The sequence below is a fragment of the Chlorocebus sabaeus genome, chromosome 18 (assembly GCF_047675955.1).
Source record: "Chlorocebus sabaeus isolate Y175 chromosome 18, mChlSab1.0.hap1, whole genome shotgun sequence".
NCBI lineage: Eukaryota > Metazoa > Chordata > Mammalia > Primates > Cercopithecidae > Chlorocebus > Chlorocebus sabaeus.
In genome coordinates, this window is record NC_132921.1 from 62,376,515 (window position 1) to 62,390,933 (window position 14,419).

Here is a 14,419-nt window from a genome sequence, read left to right on the forward strand (position 1 = left end):
ATATATTTCTATATATGCATACACACACTTTATTAATAATCAAATAATATCCGTTTCAAATGAAAACAATAATTTAACATAAACTATGAACTTAGAATCTAAAGTAAAACTTGACAACAGTGATGCAGGATTTTTTGCTCCTTAGCTCAGTTGGGTCTGTGTTCTTGTCTTATGCCCAGGAAGAAATAGGTACCCAGACATCAGAGAATGAGTGACGTAGAATTTGTTAGGCAAAAAGGAAAGCTCTCGGGAAAGAGTGGAGTCCTGAAAGCAGGTTGCTGGTTGCCCCTTCGTAATTGAATACAAGAGCTTCTATATAAAAGCTGATGGGGCTGAGTTCCCTGTTCGTATAAGGCATGAATTCCTGTTGGCTCCACCACACTCCCCCAGTGCATATGTGGCCCCTTCATCTGCTAGGGACATGTTTAGGCAGGCCGCCTGTGCGCGCTCCCTTATCTGCACAAAACATGGGTTGGAGGTTCTCCAGGGACCCTTCCCTTACTTTCCGCCTAAAGCAAGCTGGCCAACTCCTTTCAACAATAATAAAGACATATGGACAATGGTTCTCAGTACAATCATTTTAAATATTTAAGTAAACTTAAAATGGTGTTTGTTTTGATTTGACATTTTAAAAGATATTGCTGTTCTAAAAATTCTGTTTTTTTAGTTATTTGGGCTCCTATTCTACAATGTGCTATTACTATTAAGCATTATTGTATCATGGTGTTCCTCAAATAGTTTTTAAATTACTTTTAATTTGAAGAAAAAACATTCTATACAGTCAATGGAAAGTGTCAAAAATGAAAATGAGGCAGGGCGCGGTGGCTCACGCTGTAATCCCAGCACTTTGGGACGCCTAGGTGGGTGGATGGCTTGAGCCCAGGAGTTTGAGACCAGCCTGGGCAATATGGTATAACCCTCTGTCTATAAAAAATACAAAAATTAGCCAGGTGTGGTGGCCCATGCCTGTAGTCCCAGCTACTTAGGAAGTTAAGGTGGGAAATCCTAGGTGACAGAATGAGACTCTGTCTCAAAAAAGCAGAAAAAAGAAAATGATAAAGGATACATATCAGGAAAACATGCATGGTATTTTGTATCATCTACTTTAGAGTAATTCCAGTATAGTGGGTTTTTTGTTGTTTATTTCATTTTTGAGAAAGGGTCTTATGCTGTCACCCAGGCTAGAGTGCAGTGGTACGATCTTGGTTCCCTACAACCTCCACCTACCAGGCTCAAGCCATCCTCCCGACTCAGCCTCTGAGTAGCTGGGACTACAAGCACATGCCACCACGCCCAGATAATTTTTGTATTTTTTGTAGAGATGGGATTTTGCCATGTTGCCTGAATGCCAGCCTCAAGCAATCCACCCCGCTCAGTATCCCAAAGTGCTGGGATTGCAGGCGTGAGCCACCACACCTGGCCCCAGTATAGCACTTTTTTCTTTTCTTTTTTATTCTATGTTTTAATGAATTTACACATTACCCAAATGTTCCTTAGTTTTTCTGCCCTCCAAGATCACTCTGGAAGAATATTTAAGAATATACCAAATAAGAATATTCAAGTCCTCCCCTATGGGTGGCAGGAAGAACACCCCTTCCCCAGATGGTATCTAGCACCTCTGGCTGGGAACTGCTTCCTCATGCTCCTAGGTCCGGGTCCTCTCTTGGATCGACGCTACCACCACTGTGCAGACCCACAGCAGGAAGAAGGACAACCAGAGTCCCTCAATCCCCTGTCCCCAGAGTGTGCACAGCCTGACTCCTAACTCCCCACCACCGACTCTAGGGGGAAAATAGCACCGGGCAGGAAACAATTTTCCTTGTCACCAACCTTTCTCCGAGGGAACCTACTGGCCACCTCCCTCTTAGGACCAGCCCATCATCCACAACATGGAAGTCCAGCTTCCCCTCAAATCAGAGTGCTTTCTTCATGACATTGCTTTGCAAAGTACCAGGACCCACAGCTCTGAGACTCTGGCCGTCCTCCAACCCCTCATTCCCACCCCATCTTCCTTGTCCTCACCCCTGGTCAGGAGAAGCCAAAACATCAGTCAGCGTCCCAGGAATTAAGCGTGGCTTTCTCACCGAGGGCTCGCCCCAGATCAACCACCGCCTTCTCCTGATGTAGTCAAAAGGCTATTAGAGTCTTCTCAAATGAAAGAGATTTTATCAAAGACTTGGAGAATAAAAGAAAAAGAGGATTATATAATAAAACATAAAACAACAAACATACACACAAACAAAAATAAATGTGAGATATGATTCTCCCAGAGTGTTTAGAGCAGGAATGTTGTTGGGCATCTCTCTTTAGCCTTCCCCCATGAGCACCCCCCACAAGGCAAGGCCAGTTCACCCTCAGTGCTCACTACTTTGCAGTGTTCATAGAATATCTGTAATAATTTTAATAGGCTTCCTAAAACTTCTTTCCCTTCCCTTCCCTTCCCTTCCCTTTTCCCTTTTTCCTTTTTCCTTTTTCCTTTTTCCTTTTTCCTTTTTCCTTTCCTTTCCTTTCCTTTCTTTAGAGTCACGTCCCTCTCCATTGCCAGGCTGGAGTTCAGTGGCATGTTCATAGCTCACTGAAGTCTCAAATTCCTGTGTTCAAGTGATCCTCCCACCTCAGTCCCATGAGGATCTGGGACTACAGGCATGCACCGCTATACCTGTCTATATTTTATTTATTTATTTATTTTGAGACAGAGTCTAGCTCTGTCACCCAGGCCAGAGTGCAGTGACATGATCTCAGCTCACTGCAACCTCTGTCCCCTGGATTCAAGCACTTCTCCTGCCTCAGCCTCCCTACTAGCTGGGATTACAGGCTTGCACCACTTACATCCAGCTAATTTTTGTATTTTTAGTAGAGACGCAGTTTCACCATGTTGACCAGGCAGGTCTCGATCTCCTGACCTCAAATGATCCACCCACCGTGGCCTCCCAAAGTGTTGGGATTACAGGCATGAGCCACCACGCCCAGCCTATTTTATTTTAAAAATTTTTTTAGACAAGGTCTAGCTCTGTTGCCCAGGCTGGAGTGTAGTGGTGCAATCACAGCTCACTGCAGTCTTGATCTCCTGGGTTCGAGTGATCCTCCCACCTTAGCCTCCTGAGTAGCTGGTACTACAGGTGCCTGCCACCACCCAGCTAATTTTTAAAATTTTTTTTATAGAGACGGAATCTTACCCTGGTGTCCAGGCTGGTCTCAAACTCCTGGGCTCCAGTGATCCTCCCACACTGGCATCCCAAAGTGCTGGGATTATAGGAGTGAACTACTGTGCCCAGTCTTTTAAAAAATTTTCAAGAGATTGGGGTCTTGCTATATTGCCCAGGCTGGTCTCCACTCCTCCTGTTAAGTGATCCTCCCACCTCAGCCTCCTTGAGTAGCTGGGATGACATTATAGGCACACACCACCACCCCTGGCTCTAAAACTTCTTCTGTGCCATTTGTGCAATTCACCCAATTGCCTCTTTATAGTAATTAATTAGGAACTTGGGTGAAAAAAAAAAGTCAACAGTTATATATAGTCCTCAAAATTGTGTATGTATCTGAGCAGTCATCAGTTGCACAGCGCAGAAGGATGAATTGCAGTCCCTCCACCTAAAAAGCGTTAGTGACCATCACGGAACCGTCAGATGCGTGCCAGACCAAAGCAGGGTGAGGCTGTGCTGGATGCTCTGTTTGTGTCTGCCCGTGCTCTCACTTCTCTGTCTTGCTCTGTGCCCTTGCAAGGTTGACCCTGAGTTGGCATCACCAGGTCTGAGTCTGCTGGTTTCCTGGGTTCCCCTTGAAGGCTACTGGTCCCACAAGGCAACCACGGTTTCAGCTCTAGCTCTCACTGAGCTCCAGAATCATTGTTTCATCCCCTTACCCAAGTGAGAATAATTCTGTTTTATTCCAGGACCCTGACAAATGGACAGGCCAAAAAATCCCCTAGGTATTATCTGATCTTGATGATCAGGGAGGTGTTTGTTTTGTTTTTTTAATGCAGACACAAAATTTTAAAAATTGTTCACTTTCACCTACTATAAGAAAAGTCATATTAATTCACAATTTTGATTAAAAGAACAACCAACTTCTGTGACATTTTGGCTAACAAGTGGTTCAATATTAAAGCTTTGTCAACCAGGTGCAGTGGCTCATGCCTGTAGTCTAAGTGCTTTGGGAGGCTGAGGTGGGAGGATCACTTGAGGCCAGGAGGTCGAGGCTGCAGTCAACCACGATCTCACCACTACACTCCAGCCTGGGCAACAGAGTGACACCCTGTCTCTAAACAAACAAACAAATAATAAATAAAGTTTTTTCAAGCATGGCAGACAATGGCCTGGATCTCTCACTGCCTTTTAGATAAAAATCTGGCAATAACCAAAGAGTTTTCATAAGGCCTGTTGATCTGTTTATAAGATATGCAAATAATTTACTTGACCATTATAATAATCTAAATCTATTGTCTTTATCTTCCAATAATCCAGAGTCAGCACACAAGGATTCTTTTTTCCGTATATAGAATGAGTATTCCTTATCTGATATGCTTGACGCCAAAGTGTTTCAGGTTCTGGATGTTTTGGGATTTTGAAATATTTGCATATACACAATGAGATATCTTGGGGATAGAATCTACGTCTAAACACAAAATTCATTTATGTTTCATATACACCTTATACACATAGGCTGAAGGTAAATTTACACAATATTTTAAATAATTTTGCACATAAAAGAATGTTGGTATACATTGAACCATCAGAAAGCAAGATGTCCCTGTCTCAGCCACCTACAAGGACAGTCTGTAGTTGTCTGGTGTCACCATCATTCCTCATTCCGAATTGATACACTACTGATAAACAATCAGCTTCTTACATTTACACATAAGCACTTAGTTTAAAAATGACATATATATCTGGCATGCTCAGAAGAGTTATATTGCAGCAGAAGGGAGCTGGGAGGGTCCTTTTTTCCCTTGGAGAACACTGAATAAATTGTGTATTATGTGCCTGTGTTCTGACTGCGACCCCATCACATGAGGTTAAGTGTGGAATTTTCTACTTGTCTCTCTGTGCTTAAAAAGTTTAGATTGGCCAGGCACAGTGGCTCATGCCTGCAATCCCAGCACTTTAGGAGGCCAAGGCAGGTGGATCATTTGAGGTCAGGAGTTCGAAACCAGCCTGGCCAACATGGTGAAATCCTGTCTCTACTAAAAATTAAAAAATTAACCTGGTGTGGTGGTGCACACTTGTAATCCCATCCATTCGGGAGGCTGAGGCAGGAGAATTTCTTGAACCTGGGAGGCAGAGGTTGTAGTGAGCAGAGATCACTCCATTGTACTCCAGCCTGGGTGACAAAGCTTGACTCTGTCTCAAAAAAATGTTAGATTTTGGAGCATTTTGGATTTTGGATTTTGCATTAGGTCAGTTCAAGTTGAAAAGAAAATCTGATTTGCTCAGGACAAACTTAACAAAACAAGTGAGATATTCTGATACTATATATATGCTCCTGTTTATATTTCCTTAATTAATTTGGACTTGGAACAACTTAGCCAATTACGGATTAGAGGATGAGACTTAAATGTTACTATACAACGGTTAGAACGATTCATTCCTCTATGTTATCAGCAACTACTTATGGTATTTTACCCATCCTGCTGTCATGGAGATCAAGAACCAAAGTAAAACACATTTGCCAGGGTCATAATAATGTGGCCAGAATTTAAAGAAAAACTTGATTTTTAATTATGTATGATTTTGCTTGTTTAGTCTACCGATTTCTATTTGCTTTAGCTTACTCAAAAATAAAGCGCAGCACTTCTAGGGCTATTGACTCATGTAGGCCTTTATACTGCATGGGTCCAGATGCAATACATCTGGCGGTCTGCTTGGATTGGCCACTGGATTGAAGGAGAGAGAGAAGTCTGGGATGATTCCCAAATGTCTGGATCTGGTGACAGGGAGATATGGCAGGGCGAGCTTGAGGGGAAAAAGCTGGGTTAGGAACCGTTGAAACTGAAGTCCCTGAGGGCTGTGCCGACAGAGAGAGAGCCGGTAGAAGGTTGCCTTTGTCTGTCCGTGGTTCTGGGTAAGTTCATTGAAAGAGAGTTCCAGGCAGTAGAAATAAGAGTACCCAGGACAAAGCCCCAGGGAAGAGAAAACATCTGATGGAGGACAGAGGAAGAAGGGTCAGGAATGAGACTGAGCAGGCGTCATGTGTCTGACACCAGAGCCTGACACATAGTACGTAGTAGACACTCAGCAAATACCATAACAGAGATGAATCCAAGGCTGGGGGAGGTGGCTCATGCCTGTAATCCCCACACCTTGAGAGGCCTAGGTGGGAGGATCCCTTGAGTCCAGGAGTTCGAGACCAGCCTGGAAAACATGGTGAGATCTTGCCTCTAAAAAAGTAAAAACTAAACATTAAAAAAGGAGATGAATTCATAACCTGGCCGCTGGAGCCCACTGTGGGTTGGGTGGGCATAAAAACCCAGCCCACTTTTACCAGCAGCTAATCAATAATTTGCCTGGAATTCTGAGGCTCCCGTCCCACGTCTTGGCTGCCCCTCTCAGATCACCTTCTGGCCGATCCCAAGTCCACTTCCCATGCTCCTTGCTTCCTTCCTCCTGGTCTCCCTCACACTTTCCTTTCCTACTCCCCTTCCCCCCGGGGCCCTGGCTCAGCCCAGCACAGGGAGAGCCCTGTGCCACCTATTACAGCTTGCCTGCACCTTCGCGTCTTTCAGAGTGGAGCACCTACAAGATAACCCTCCCCCCGACCTTTTTTTTTTTTTTTTTTTTTTTTTTTTTTTACCAATACAGATTGCCTCTCATAGCATAATTGGGCTTCATTATTATCCTTAAAGACCCTCTCTCTGTGACAGATTGGAATGGATAAGATAAAAAAGATTGAGAGGATGAAGAACCCATCCTGTTTTGCCAGTGACAAGGGGGTAGAAATAAAAAGATTAGGAGGGCTCAGGCATGGTGGCTCCAGCGTGTCATCTCAGCTACTCAGGAGGCTGAGGCAGGAGGATCACTTGAGCCCAGGAGTTTGAGACTACAGAGCACCATGATTACGCCTGTGAATAACCACTGTACTCTAGCCTGGGCAACATATCAAGACCCTGTTTCTAGGGAAAAAAATATTTTTAAATAAATTTAAAAATTAGGGGAAAGGTAACCACATCCTGCTACAAATAAAAGAAGTTGGAGAGGTAAGAGGAAGACCAAGAGCTAATGGCATCATTTACACAAAAAGAGATGCTTTAAAATCAGTTGCTCATCCAATTCCACAAGGACAAAAAGTAAGAAAGAGGATAGAGAGTCACAAGTGGATTTGGTCATCATTGACTTCTTGATGACTTTAGCAACAAAAATTCTTGTTGGTAGTGAGAGTTAGACCCTGGGGGGCTGGGTAGAGGGTTCCTGGAGCACGAGCAAAGGCCCGTGCCAGCCAATGGCCCCCACTACACTCTGACCTAGCCTTTCTCATCTCAGAAAATGGCATCCCCCATCCAAAGCTCAAGTCAAGAATCCAGCAGCCACCCTTGATTCTGACTTCCCCTCACCTCACAGTCCAGTCCTGTCTCCAAAATAAGTCCCAAATCTCACCACTTCTCACTCTCCAAAGAGCCACCATTATCTCTTTCCTGGCGATTAAAACAGCTTCCTAACTGGCTTCCCTTCTACCTTGCTTTCCCATAGTCCATTCTTCTCAGGACAGCAACAGTGGCCTTTTAAAACTAGTGCATTGGCCGGGCGTGGTGGCTCACACCTGTAATCCCAGCACTTTGGGAGGCCAAGGCGGGTGGATCACGAGGTCAGGAGATCAAGACCATCCTGGCTAACATAGTGAAACAGCATCTTCACTAAAAATACAAAAAATTATCCGGGTGTGGTGGCGGGCGCCTGTAGTCCCAGTTACTCGGGAGGCTGAGGCAGGAGAATGGCGTGAACCTGGGAGGCGGAGCTTGCAGTGAGCTGAGATCACACCACTGCACTCCAGCCTGGGCGACAGAGTGAGACTCCACCTCAAAAATAAATAAATAAATAAAAACAAAATAATAAATAAAAGCAGTACATTATCGTTGCCCTTTGGGAAATCCTCCACAATTACGCAGTCTTTCTTCAAAAAATATATGTATTTCTGACTTCTTACACTGCCTTACTTATAGGATATGCACGTTTCTGATCTCTAGCTAATATCACACTTCTTCTGTCCCCGCACTCTGCCACACTCGGCCAGGTTTGTTCCCACTCCTCCTGCACTTGCTCTTAGATCTCAAAACAGGAATGCTGCTTGTATTTCAGGTCAGCCAGCTTCACACATGTGCCATGTGCACCCCTCGCTCAGAAGGGATCTGTACTTGGTTTGGATCTATTGTTGCCATCTTGAAATTCTTAATACTCTTTGAACACGGGGTCCGTATTTTCATTTTGCACTGCGCCCTGAAAATTGTGTAGCTGGTTCTACTTTCAGGGATTGTATTAGAAGTCTCCTCCTCAAAGAGGCCTTCCTTGGCCACCTATCCTCAAGTAGCCCCTCCCCTTCTGAGTTACTCGCTATCCCATTATTCCCATTTAATTTTCTTTATAACAGTTGTCATGCTTTTATACATTCTGGCCTCTGTATTTATTTGCGTGTTGTCCAGTTCCCTCCCTTTGGAACGCAGCGTGAGCACCTATAACACAGAGACTGCTGTATGCCCGGTGCAGAATGTAATGAGTGCCCAATACATCTGCTGAATAAACTATTGAAGGGTTGAACTTGCTGGAAGCAAGAGAAGCACTATTCTGGGTATAATGGAAATTTTAAATGTACTTGATTTTAAATGTACATTCTAATCAATACTTAAATTTGTATAGTGCTGGTCCAAACAGATAAATTCTGGCTTCATGATGATGGTTAAGTGGAATATAATTTTCTCATTTTGTATTCAAACTAGACCTTTTTCATGAAGGAGTTTGAAGTCTAGATTCAATGCCTACCTTTGCTACTTATGTTATATGAAACTGAAACAATTATTTTATTTTATTTCATTGAGATGGAGTCTTGCTCTTGTTGCCCAGGCTGGAGTGCACTGCTGTGATCTCAGCTCACTGCAACCTCCACCTCCCAGGTTCAAGCAATTCTCCTGACTCAGCCTAAAGAGTAGCTGGGACTACAGGTGCGTGCCCCCACGCCCCACTAATTTTTGTGTTTTTAGTAAAGACAGGGTTTCACCATGTTGGCCAGGTTGGTCTCGAACTCGTGACCCAAGTGATCCGCCCGCCTCAGCCTCCCAAAGTGCTGAGATTACAGGCGTGAGCCACCACACCCAGCAATAATTTTAGTTTAGTCTGAAAAATTTTTTTTTTTTGAGACGGAGTCTCGCTCTGTTGCCCAGGGTGGAGAGCAGTGATGCGATCTCAGCTCACAGAAACCTCTGCCTCCTGGGTTTAAGCAATCCTCCTGTCTCAGCCTCCCGAGTAGCCAGGATTACAGGCACCTGCCACCACCCCCAGCTAATTTTTGTATTTTTAGTAGAGATGGGGTTTCACCATGTTGACCAGACTGGTCTCAAACTCCTAACCCAAGTGATCTGCCTGCCTCAGCCTCCCAAAATGCTGGGATTACAGGCCTGAGCCATTGTGCCTGGCCTAGTCTGAATTTTTTTTAAAAGGTTATTGTTCTACCTTCCAATGACATTGCACTCTATGTGGCTCAATAAAACATTTTCATTTATAATTACTAATTTGACCTGCTCAGCAATCTCTAAGAGAGAGAAAGTAGCTGTAATTCTTCATTTTACGGGTCACGTCAAATCATTTCATACATTCTAGCTATGTGGAAGCTTGGGGAGAATATGTGAATAATAATCACAGAACTTCAGAGCTGGGAGTAACAGTTGGAAATATTTCTTCCAATAATCACATTTTTTATGAGAGGATGATGAGGTCCAAGTGGACAGGACCATGAGACAACCGTGTGGCAAGGAAGTTAATGAAACTTGACCTCTTAAGTCAGTGATCTTTATGTCCATCATTTCTTTTGACCAAGTGAGTTAGCCAACCTTTGTCTGCAAAGGGGGAAACTTTAAATTGAGTATTTACACTCTGCTTCTAAAATTTTGCTTATTATTGTGAATCATCTTCTTTAAGTTTATTAAATGAATGACTGAATAAATGGACATAAGGAAAGGAGGAAGGGAGAAAGGAAGGAAGGGAGGAAGGAAGGGAGGGAGGGAGGAAGGGAAGGAAGGAAGGAAAGAAAGAGGGCAGGAGGGAAGGAAGGAAGGAAAGAAGGGGGGAGGGAAGGAGGGAGGGAAGGAAGGAAGGAAGGAAGGAAAAAGAAGAGAGGAGGGGAAGGAAGGATAAGTCTGATGACATTAGCTGCTATTATATTCTATGTGGATAATTTATTTAGATCTTTATCTTTTGTTTTACTTCTCTTATGCATATTCTCCTCAACCTTTATTCAGCGGGCCAGAGAAGGCGGACTGCCTCTTGAGACTGTGGAAGGACTTCTATCAGGCTAACCTGCCTGGCCTCTCACTCTCCCGGTTCTCACACTGAAAAGCAGAGTGTTATTTGATTCATGTTCTTAGTCTGTGGTTGTCAGTTGAGGAGAACTTGTTAGAGATTTGCCCTCTTTCCATCTTTTTTGGACCTTACTGGTGCAAGACAGCAAATCCTAGCTGGTGTCTACAGGACACATGCTCTCCTGGGTTACATAACTGCAGGGACCACTGTCATTGTATCCTGGAGCTGGTTCTATATAAGACACAGCCTAAGTAGTATACAGGCTTCCTAGTCTGCTCTGGGCCAAATGTCCCAGTCGGAAGCCCAAAGGTTGTCTGGCTATGCCAGTGGCAGGATGGGCAAGTCTAACTTAAGGGTGAGATATTAGCAAGACCACTGTGGTCATGCATCTAAGATGCTCTGTCCAAGCCTGAACTTAGCAACAATAAACTTGACATTTTGAAATCCATCGATTCCTCTCTTTTCCAGTTGATACCACATGCATCTTGTTGCCATCTTTCTTAATTAAGATGACTTTGCTTCTAAATCTCCTTAATTATCAAACTGCTATGTATAATATTTTGTAATCCACTTAAATCTTGAGTACAATGATGTCATAATTATGAAAGTGACCGGATTCACATGAAGTATCGCTTAATCTTAAGAACAAAATGGCAGCTGTGAAAACAGATGAAGTAATTAGAGGAAGAGCCTTTTTGGAAGCTTTGAGATATTTTCAAAGTAATTAGTACTAGTTAGCAATAAAGCTCTGTTCTCAGAAATTGCTCTTAAAGGAGGAACATGGATTAAAGAAAAAAAACCTGCTACTAGGAAGGAAGCCACTAGACTTCCTAAAAACTGGTTCTGTTTTCAACAAAATTTGGGTCTGTTGAAAAAGAACACTTCAGGCTGGGCACGGTGGCTCAAGCCTGTAATCCCAGCACTTTGGGAGGCCGAGATGGGCGGATCACGAGGTCAGGAGATCGAGACCATCCTGGCTAACACGGTGAAACCCCGTCTCTACTAAAAAAAATACAAAAAACGCCGGGCGCGGTGGCTCACGCCTGTAATCCCAGCACTTTGGGAGGCCGAGGCGGGCGGATCACGAGGTCAGGAGATCGAGATCACAGTGAAACCCCGTCTCTACTAAAAATACAAAAAACTAGCCGGGCGCGTTGGCGGGCGCCTGTAGTCCTAGCTACTCGGGAGGCTGAGCCAGGAGAATGGGGGGAACCTGGGAGGCGGAGCTTGCAGTTAGCCGAGATCGTGCCACTGCACGCCAGCCTGGGCCACATAACTAGACTCCATCTCAAAAAAAAAACAAAACAAAACAAAACAAAAACTAGCTGGGCGCGGTGGTGGGCGCCTGTAGTCCCAGCTACTCGGGAGGCTGAGGCAGGAGAATGGCGTAAGCCCGGGAGGCGGAGCTAGCAGTGAGCTGAGATCCGGCCACTGCACTCCAGCCTGGGCGACAGAGCCAGACTCCGTCTCAAAAAAAAAAAAAAAAAAAAAAAAAAAGAACATAGATCCAGCCTTGACGTCAAACGGACCCAAACTTGGACAATAGTAAACTAATGAGCAACGGTGCACAGAGTCAGGGTAGAGCTGGACAGTTTCCTATGACCAACTTTTCCAGGACTCTGCTCTGCTCCTCCTGAGAAAAATATCCAAAGTGCTGCCTCTTCCATTGGCCAACCATGCATCTTTCAGGATAGGACACATCTGTTTATAGGTGTGGATTGTAGTTGCTCAGAAGTGACATTAGGCTATTAAAAATAATAATAGTTTGAGTCTTGCTATGAGCTGATCTGTTTTCCAACAGAGCTAAGAGGTTTCCAGCTAAAAGAGGGCATTAATGGGTAATCAACGCAGCTGACATGGGGTGTGGCTGGGCCTTGAATGTGGGTCACTCTCTGTGCCCAAGCAGAGCAAAGATAAACTCCAGACTGCATGTTGCTCAGAGACCAGGACCAACTTCGCAGGGCCCCTAAAAGGTAGGTGGCCAAGTTCAGAATTGTCAAGGTCTGACCTGCTTAGACAAGTACTGAATACATAGTAAGTAAGGATTGGCTAGTCTCTCTAAACTTGCAAACAGGGCCCAGGGTGATCTTGAGATTTCAGTTGCTGGAGAGACCCATCACGTAGATTCCAGAGTTGGCTATGGTGACTAACAGCTGTCTAAGTTGTTTTTAAATGAATCATTAAGGGCTACATTTTCAGTTCAGCTAATCAAGTAGCAAATTGCAGTGGGCCTAAAATACTCATCTATTGCATTATGTATATGCTAGGCTTTATCACTTTAGTGGGTTATATCGCTTCATATACTGATAGTCAAAAAATGCCAAAAGAACAAACAAACAGAACAAAAATGCCACATGACTGTGTAAGTACACTTTCCAAACTGTTCTAAGCATTTACTCACTTTCACGTTGTGGTTTCTAGTATTTCCAATCTAAGAGACTTATTTTGCCTACATAGGAAACTACATATTTTAAATTGAAAATTAAAAAAATATTTTTAAGGTTTTAATGAGTCCTATCAAAACACATTTGTATAAAGGAAGGTAGCCCAAGGTCACTGTTCCCAATTGTGTACACAGCCTGCCCTCTAGTGTTTTCTTCTAAACAGTATCAAATTTTAGATCATAGTTTTAATCTCAAAATGTTGGGTTAATAGGATTAAATACTGTGTCATCAAATTGATAGTACACAGGTAAATCCCTGACACAGATGAAAATTAAAGCAGAGAAAAACAAAGGTCCTTCCAGAAGCTGGTGGCAACTTCACTGGGGAGATATTGCAAAGTTAGTGGTAAATATACTATATTAAAAAGTTTTGTAAACAGAGTAATGATAAGAAGAAGAGTTAGTTGAAATGATGTATGTAAAATGTGATAACTATATAATTACTAGTACAGTTGCTAGTTTATGATTGTATTAAAAAGATATTCCAAATGTTGATCAAATAATGGAGGTTTCTGTGGTTGTTTTCTTTTTAAAATAGTAAATATATGTAAAGCAGATAAATATCCCCTTTGTGGGAGTTAAAATAATCTAGCTTATTTTATAGTTTTAACTTTATTAAAGCATATGGCTATTCTAACTTATTTAACTTTTCTTAGTAAAGTTTTAACCTCTGTATTTGGAATATGTGTAAGTAATGTATATCAAATTAAACTCAAAGGGAAATTCATTAACTGAGAAGAGAAAATTTTAACTGTGCACTATTCACACCACATAATGGGTTTTATAAGGAGTATGAGAAAAATGTGTGCGGTTGGTTTTGCTTTTTTTAAAAAAAAACATAGCGAACCACCTGGGTAAAAACTCACTTGAGAACATAGAATTTTGGAGGGAGATGCCTGGTGCGGTGGCTCACGCCTGTAATCCCAGCACTTTGGGAGACCGAGGTGGGCAGATAACCTGAGGTCAGGAGTTCGAGACCAGCTTGACCCACACGGAGAAACTCCATCCCTACTAAAAATACAAAATTAGCCAGACTTGGTGGCACATGCCTATAATCCCAGCTACTTGGGAAGGCTGAGGCAGGAGGATGGCTTGAACCTGGGAGGTGGAGGTTGTGGTGAGCTGAGGTCGTGCCATTGCACTCCAGCCTAGGCAACAAGAGCAAAACTCTGTCTCAAACAACAACAACAAAAAAAAATTATAATAATTTGGAGGGGAAAAAAAAAATCAATCTAACAGATTCGAATCAATTCTGTGTTTCCAGATGTTTGCTGTTGACAAGAAAATAAAATGAAGCTTGGACTCTGAGAGGATGTGATCTATCTTCTCCATTGCATTGAGTTTCAAGTACTTCACATGGCGGCCTTATTTAACTGTCATGAAGAATTTAAACCAAACAGGGACTCGAATTTGTTTGTTTTTTTAACTTACATTTCAAGCTTCCTTATGTCTCCGGCACATTAGCATAAGTTGTCTA